Below are 8,155 nucleotides of genomic sequence, written 5' to 3' on the forward strand. Positions count from 1 at the left end.
CACAAACATCAGGATTGATTTAATGAAAATGATGGGGAAATTCAGAAACTACTAAATGAAAATTGAGAACTCCACAAGGTTGACAAGTAGGATTAGTTCATCTCTCTCTAAGAAGGCAGCATTTAGTTCCAAGTGCAAACAAAGCTTAGAGACATTCAGGGTTCTTGGCAGATGAAGTTCGGTTTTACATTGATATGAACAACCCAAAGCACTTCTAGAATATCTTAAGGGTTATTTGTGGGCCATAGACCTATGGTACATCTCAACTCTTCAGCACTGATGGAACTATACTGATCAGTGATAAAGACACAAATGTGCAAAGATGGACTGAACATTCATCAGTCATACTGAAGCCACTGACCATATGCTTCACATTGAAGTCCATCCCTCTCCAGCTGAACTTCCTATTGAAGTTTTCAAAACCTACTGAAGGTTTCCAATATCATTAGGTTCCTTTCATGCTGATTCCATTCCAGAAGGGATTTACAAGGCAGCCGATCTGTTGCTCATACAAAAAGCTGACCGAAATCTTCTAGGTCTTATTGCAAGAGAAGTTTTCCCCCCAGGAGATCAAGGATTCTTCCATTGTCCATCTTTATTAAAGGAAAGGAAACAGGTTACTCTGTGACAGTCACTGGGAGAAAAGAGAAAGAACATGTGAAATATATCTTGAGTCTACTCCTTTTCCTTTAGGGATATTGCTTGAGCTATTTCAGACCTGAGTAATATGGATGAGTCTTACTTTTAGTAAGAACAAATTAATATTTTCCCCCTGATTTTTCTCATTTTAAGTTTACTTAGTATTCCCTGGTTTCCCATTGCTTTAATTGAAAAGGATACAATAATAATAAATATGTTTAAAACATTGCAGAACGTTAAGCATTTTGAAGCATTTCTCAGCACTAAGTAAAATTGTTTCATTACTTCTTTTGTAGTTTGAAATTACTAATAAAATTTGCAAAATGATGATTATGCTAAAAAAGGAATTGAGTGTAATAGAGGTATTTATTTCCCAGAATCAGAAATGAAACTTGTAAGATGAACTGAATAGTAGTCTAATTAGTAATTCACACATATACCTCTAAGGTTTTCAAAAGCCTTTCCCTTCTCTCATTTAATTCTCACAACAACTTTTTGATGTTATTTTTCCTAGGTGATGAGAATACTGTTGACTCCATTTTATGGATGAAGACATTTAGGCATAGAGAGGTTAGGTGAATTGTAAAATGGTCATATAGAGTTAAATAGTTCTAGTTCTTCTGATTTTAATCCAGCTGTTTTTCCACTCTACTAGTCTCTAATTTTTTTTTTTTAAACATTGATTGTTATTTTCACTTCTCACTGGCTACTCCCCAGGCCTGGAATGCTTTCCTTCATACTTCTGCCTCCTACCATCCCAGGCCTCTTCTCTTGCAGGAGGCTTTCCTTGCTCCTTTATCCCCTCAAGCACTCCTTATCTAAAGTTAGCTTCTGTGTTTGTTGTATAAACTTATATGACCTATTTTTTGTCTCCTCTCACCATACATAAACTCCTTGAAAGTAGGATGTGTTTCTGTGTTTTTGCCTTTGTCTTCCCAGTGTTCAGCAGTGTCTGGTTCATAGTAATGCTTAAATGGATTATTGTTGATTGATTGACTCATCATATAGATTACATAATTATGAGAGTTGCATCTTTTTTGGTTTTATAAGGAATTAATAATAATAATTGAAAGCAAAAAGTGAGTGATGTTATAGTAATAGTTAATAGTGCAACCTTGGTGTTCTGGTAAATACAGAGTTAGGGTGTAAATCAATGACTATCCCTTTTAAAGAAAAAAAATTGTCTCAAACAAGGCCTGAAACAATCAGAGATTTTTGGGAGAAGTTAAACAGATATATGAATATATAATTTCATAAGTCATAAGAGGTGATTTTAAAAAGCAAAGCAAAACAAGAAAAGGAAAATCTTATTTGCAGATTATTTTAATTAGTCTGTCAAAGAGTAGTGAATTTGTCTAACCAAACTCAGTGTGTAATATGAATCTTCAGTTCTTAGTCACCACAACAGGAAACTTTACTCAGAATTGAAGAAAGTAGACTCCGCATTGACATACAACCATCTTTCAGGTAGAGAAACCAGGTTGTAGGTCATGAAATTAAGAGTGCCGAATCTCTTAACTAAGAAATTAAGGTTAACTTTTTCCCCTAAGATGCCCACTTATAAATTATTAAATATTTGAACATTCTTGGGTCAAGTAGTGACATATGCCACTTTATCTTGGTTCAAAAGATCATAGATTTAGAGCCAGAAAGGACTTTAGTCTCTGCAGTCCAACCTCTCTCATTTTATACATGAGGAAACTGAGTTTCCCAGAGGGGAAATTACTTGTCCCAAATCACATGTTAAAAATCAAAATCAGGGTTTGAACCCAGGTTATATGACTCCATAACTGGTATACATTCAATTTAAACTAATAAGCAAGATTAGATAGTTCCTTCATTTACATTAGGAAAACAGTTATCAGTCTTTGCAGTATTAATAATCTAATCCTAAAATTGCTGAGCTATAAAGTAGAAACATTACATGTTAGATTGAAACTGAATGAGTTGAGATAGATTTTCTATATGTCTATATTTTGCTTAAAAACTTTCTAATTTTTTTTCCTCAGAACTCCATGTTTCATGTTTGGCATGAAAAATTAAAAGCTAGAGTTAGGGTGCTGCTTTGAGAAAAATAATTTTCTTCAAGGGAAAATAGGCTTTTTTCCTCATTTTTCTTTCATTATCAATTTAACAAACATTTATGATACTCCTACAGTTTGCTAGGCATCGTTTTGGGTGCTGAAGCTACATAGGCAAAAATAGCTATAACCTCCAGAAGCTTACATTCTGTTTCAGGGAAAATAGGTGCATATATATAATAAATGACGTAGGGGCAGCTGGGTAGCTCAGTGGAGTGAGAGTCAGGCCTAGAGATGGGAGGTCCTAGGTTCAAACCCGGCCTCAGCCACTTCCCAGCTGTGTGACCCTGGGCAAGTCACTTGACCCCCATTGCCCACCCTTACCAATCTTCCACCTATGAGACAATACACCGAAGTGCAAGGGTAAAAAAAAAAATGAATGACGTACAAACAATAAAACAAGAGAGTTCTGTGAAAGAAGATGGCACTAGTGAGGAGATAGGGGAAAGGGAGACTCAGGAAAAAAATTTATGTGGAGGGTAGTGTCCGATCTTTGAAGGAAAGGAGGGATTCTAAGAGGGAGAAACATGTGACAATTAAGGGAAGAGTCATTGATGACCCTAAGCTTGGTATCTAGTCCAAACTAGCAAAGTTTTCCACCCTTATTTTTACCTTTTAAATAAAACTTAGGATTTTCTAATGAGATTCAGTGGTACAGGTATATCTCAACTGGGGTTTCCCTGATGAATCATTAAAGTAAGTGAGTGGGCAGGAAGGTAATGCTAACCTTTTTCGATATGGCTCTATTTTGCTGTGCCGGGTTGTTGGTAGCTTTTAAAATAATATATGTGTGGGGTGGTGGTGTGATGGTGGATTGAGGTGCAAGGGAAGAGGAGAGGTGGGTAGAAAGAAACTGGAAGGAAATACACTGTAAACCTCTAATGACCTATTGAAAAATCTTGCTCAAATTTTACTTTTCTCAAGTCGAAGACTTAGTAGATAAATTTATTGGCTAATCCAGTGTCTATTTTAGCAAAAGGTACATGTATTCAAACAAGATCATAAATTTTTCTATAGGTAATTGACTTTTTAAGATGTTGAATGATCTGTGGATAAGACTGTGGAATCAATTTCTCATACGTGTGGGATTGTAACCGTTAATACTATCATTACTGAAACTATACCTTCCTACAACTGGCAGCACCAGTACATCTGTGGAATATATTAATACAGTTATTCCTTTGGTTTTAAATTATTTGGTTGGAAAAATATTTGAATATTAAAGGTGACTTAAATTGCTTGGCTAGACATCACAGACAGGATTTTTTTTATGAGGGATGTTAATAGTTTTAAAAACCATATAGATATATTTAAACTTAGTCATAGCTACAAGTAATTGGTAAATTATAATCTCATACAATCTCATATGTTACAATGAGAAAAGATTTTAAAAAGAAAAACTATTATTATTCAGCACAAAGACAAAATATTATATAGATGCTACACATTTTAAAAATGTTGCTCATCTGTGTCTTAGAAAATAATGAAATTGGACCAAACCTAAAGTAAACTCAGGTAAAGTGACTAAGAGAAAAATAAAAATTAAGAAATACCCACAGCTTTTGCTCTTCATGGTACTACTGTTTACTGTGATCAATGTATCATAAATTTTAAGTGAACAGAGACAAAAAATAAAAATTTACATTCTGGTAAAAATAAAAAAATTTTTCTTTTTATCTTGAATATACATGAAAGTATATTGATGAACATTCCTCTTGTAACATTAAACAAAACTTGAAATTATTATATTTAGAATTTTACACAAATCTTACTTGTTAACTATTCCAGAATCATATTAAGCATTAAAATAAACTAATTAATTAATAATTAGGATTTCTTAAAGCTGTGCTTTACACTAATATTTTAATTTTTTTCATTGGTAGAAAGTAATGTATGTAGAGTAATGCTGTAGAGAACTGAAATCAGCTCCATTAAATACCAGACTATGAAATACTCTTAGGTTTAATTGTTCTTATGAGAATCTTTCTAAAGTGTTTATTATTGCATTAGTTTGATATTTTGAACCCAAAACTTTTCTTATTGATTGTAGCTTCATTGTCAAGGAAAATGATTAAATGTAGGGTTTAGAGGTAGAAGGGACCTTAGAGTTCATCGGATACAACTGTTTTCCCTTGTTTTATGATGAGGAAACACTCAGATTCCAGAGACAGTAAAATAGAAGCATCATTTGAATTCAAGTCCTCAAATTCAAAATCCTTTGCTCTTTTAACTGTGTAATATTGTGATGTCTTGAGGGGTTACTGAAGTTCATAGGGCTATTTGCCCCTACAGAAATGACCTAAAAAAGATGTGCTTTTCTCTTTTTTTAATTCTTTTCTTTTCTCTTTTGATATTACTTCTTGCTATTCTGAGTGATTTATTTTTGTATACTCTCCATTTGTGCTTATAATATACTATTTGTTTTATGTTAGGACAGAAATGAGTATTGTGAGGGGAAAACCAGATAACTGGGTTTATTAAATGAGTAATCTTAATTTTATACCCCTATAATTCAAACAGTAAATTATATACTTGGGCATGAAATCTTGACAATAGCTCCTTCCCCCCCCCCCCCCAATATTAAGTACGTGAACTTTGTGGCAATGTTTTTTCTTGCTACTCAGAAACCTTTTCATTTATTTCTGAGACTATCTTCTAGATGGGCAGGGTTATTAGAAATTAAACCTCTGGCTAAATGGTCAGGTTGTACCAGAAAGGTAAAGAACAATGCTCTGCCAGCAACATTTGATATTTATATGCATAGTTGTTGGATTGCTTAAAAACTACCAGTAGTATCCTAGGTCCATTGGAGATATAGACTGCAAGTAGTCTCTTCTATGAACAATTTTTATTTTTTTGCTAAGCTTTATTTTTTTTATTTTTCCCCATGGTTACATGATTCATGTTCTCTCCCTTCCCTCTTTCTCCCCCCTCCCAGAGCTGACAAGCAGTTCCACTGAGTTATATGTGCATCAGCACTCAAAACTGATTTCCATATTATTCATTTTTTCTACTAACATTTTAAAAAAAGTTTCAAACTTTAGTTCTCTTCTATATTGACCTGCAGTTTTGTGAAACAGAACTAATTCTAAATGCTAACTTTTTTTTACATTTTAGTTATCCAATAGAGTTTGACAATGTTTATCCAAGCTCATAATTATTATTGTTATTATTAGAACCTCTTAAATAATGCCTAATTTTAGATAGACCACTATGAAATATCCTGCCATTAGAGTTGTATTTGGAGGCCTCCTCATGAGATAAGGGTAAAATGGGCTTTCAAAGGCCATGCTACACTGGCATATTTTACTAATCAGGATAAACTGAGAGTGTGGTTGGTCCCAGAGACTTCAGAAGATGTCTCCAGTTAGGTTAGTTTGGAGAGAGGGTCATCACTAGGAAGTTGGTCATCAGATAATAAAATTTCAAGGTTATAGTGATTTGTCAAACTTATCTACTGTAGAAAGAGAGGAAAGTGTTTGTCATTAGGGAGAGTATTCCTACTGATGACATCATGGATCTTTTGAAGAAGTATTTTAGTGTATGCTGTTTAAAAATTTAATTGGGAAATCTTGGTAGGCCACTGAAATTTTCATTTGAAATATAAAATATTCTAAGGTGTTTTTTGTTTCCTTGTTTGTTTTTTGTTTTCATAGCAGGCCCTTCCTTTCTTATGGACCAGGATCATTTTTGGCTTTCTTTCTTATGACTTTTCTAGTGTTATACCAGCTAGGAAAGTTAATATGTTGATAATCTTTGTCAGTGGCTTATCTGCTGTAAGTCTGGCAGCTGAGTGGCAGTGGTTCACTAGATAAGACATGAGTTTTTATCTGACCCTTAGCAGTTGTGTGGCCCCAGACAAGTCACTTAATCTATTTGCCTCAGTTTCCTCAACTGTAAATATAGATATCCAATCCAATAATCATTTGTTAAGTGTTTGCTATGTGTCAGACACTGTGCTAAGTGTTGGGAATATAATCAATAAAAAGAAAGGTCATATCTGCCCTGAAAAAGTTTATGATCTAATGGGAGAGACAGAAAAGGAGGCAAGAAAGCTGAGTAGTTGGGGAAAATCACCAAGATGCATCTTGTTCCATGGAATTGAAACCAGACTGAGTAGCAGGTGCAGAATGGAGCAAGCTGAATACAGTTTCTGCCCTCTATAAAGGAATGTATTGGGAGGAGTTTGGTACTTCTCCACCCAGCCCTCCAATCAGAGGGAAAGGAAGCATCTAAGGGAGGTAATATCAATCAAAACTTGCATTAACCAGTGAGATTTAAGGGATGAGCTTATCTTAGGAGAAGTACCTCGTTCCTTAGTGTTGCAACCAGGCAGAGCAGCCAGTTCAAAGTGGAATAACTCACTACTATCACCCAGGTTTGTTGTGAGGAGGAAATGAGATAATATTTGTGGGGACTTTAGCACAGTGCTTGGTACAGTGTAAGCACTTAAATATATGATGTTCCCTATAAACTGTAGTTAAGTTACAGTCTGTTTTTTAAAAAATTATTTAATTCCATAGTCTGTTTCGATGTCTATCAGTTTAACAACTGTGCCTTGTCCATAACCTCTGACTGTATTCTGAGACACCTTTTTTTTTTTTTTCCCTTTCTTGAAAATGCAATTCCAAGGTCTCCCTCTCTTGGATGCTGCTATTCTGTGATACATTCTGTTAGTAATCACTTTAAAGGACATTCCCTCTCCAAATTAGCATCTGTGGTAGTGCATTTCGTTGAGGAGTAACCCTAGTAATGACATCGGCTATAGAAATCTATATTGCCATTGACCTGTATGCCTCTGTATACAGTTTTTTCATAGGAATTGGTAGTAGTTTCCTGGCTGCTGCTGCTGCGGTAGTACACTTAATGAAGTTACCCAAATTCATTCCACAATATATTGCCATGGTAATCTTCCTATAACAGAGAATTTCTAGATTCTGACTGATGAACTATTTGTTGAAAGTATTGTTTGATTTAAAAAGTAGAGATCATTAAAGTGTTAAATCATTCTCTTAGATTTTTTTTTAATGCCACTTGGCATATATATTGCCTTCCTCCTTTTGCTTCAATATAATACGACTCTTTTTTCTTTCAGGTTATGCTGTAAGAAAGCCGTTGGGGGAAAAAAAACCACTTTTTTTTTTTTTTTAACCAGAACGTGGAGTGCAAGTAAGTCATGAAGTGTGTGCCCCAGGGTATTCTTACATCCACAAAGCTGTCTGGGCAAATTTTCATAATTCAGGGCCATTAGGTTGAGCTCTCAGAGATGGTAGAACATCTTGACCTCCACTGGAATGGTATCAAAACCAAGCTCACCTGTGGGTCATTAGATTCAAGTGATAACCTTGCCTATTGTACCCTCTCTCCTGAATGTCTATCCCGTGTAACCATAATCTTGTTTTCCCTCAATTCTTCTGATTTCCCATTTATCTAAG

General features: G+C 34.7%; 1 long non-coding RNA gene across 1 annotated transcript in view; it reads left to right on the forward strand.

Annotated features, from left to right (window-relative positions):
* LOC123242273 overlaps positions 1-7,854 on the forward strand; it is a 221,688-nt gene extending 213,834 nt beyond the window's left edge. The window contains exon 3 of the long non-coding RNA XR_006505812.1: positions 7,816-7,854. This is a non-coding gene — a long non-coding RNA (uncharacterized LOC123242273). The remainder of the gene's footprint in view (positions 1-7,815) is intronic.
* The last annotated feature ends 301 nt before the right edge of the window (positions 7,855-8,155 follow it).

Source organism: Gracilinanus agilis, chromosome 3 (genome assembly GCF_016433145.1).
Source record: "Gracilinanus agilis isolate LMUSP501 chromosome 3, AgileGrace, whole genome shotgun sequence".
NCBI lineage: Eukaryota > Metazoa > Chordata > Mammalia > Didelphimorphia > Didelphidae > Gracilinanus > Gracilinanus agilis.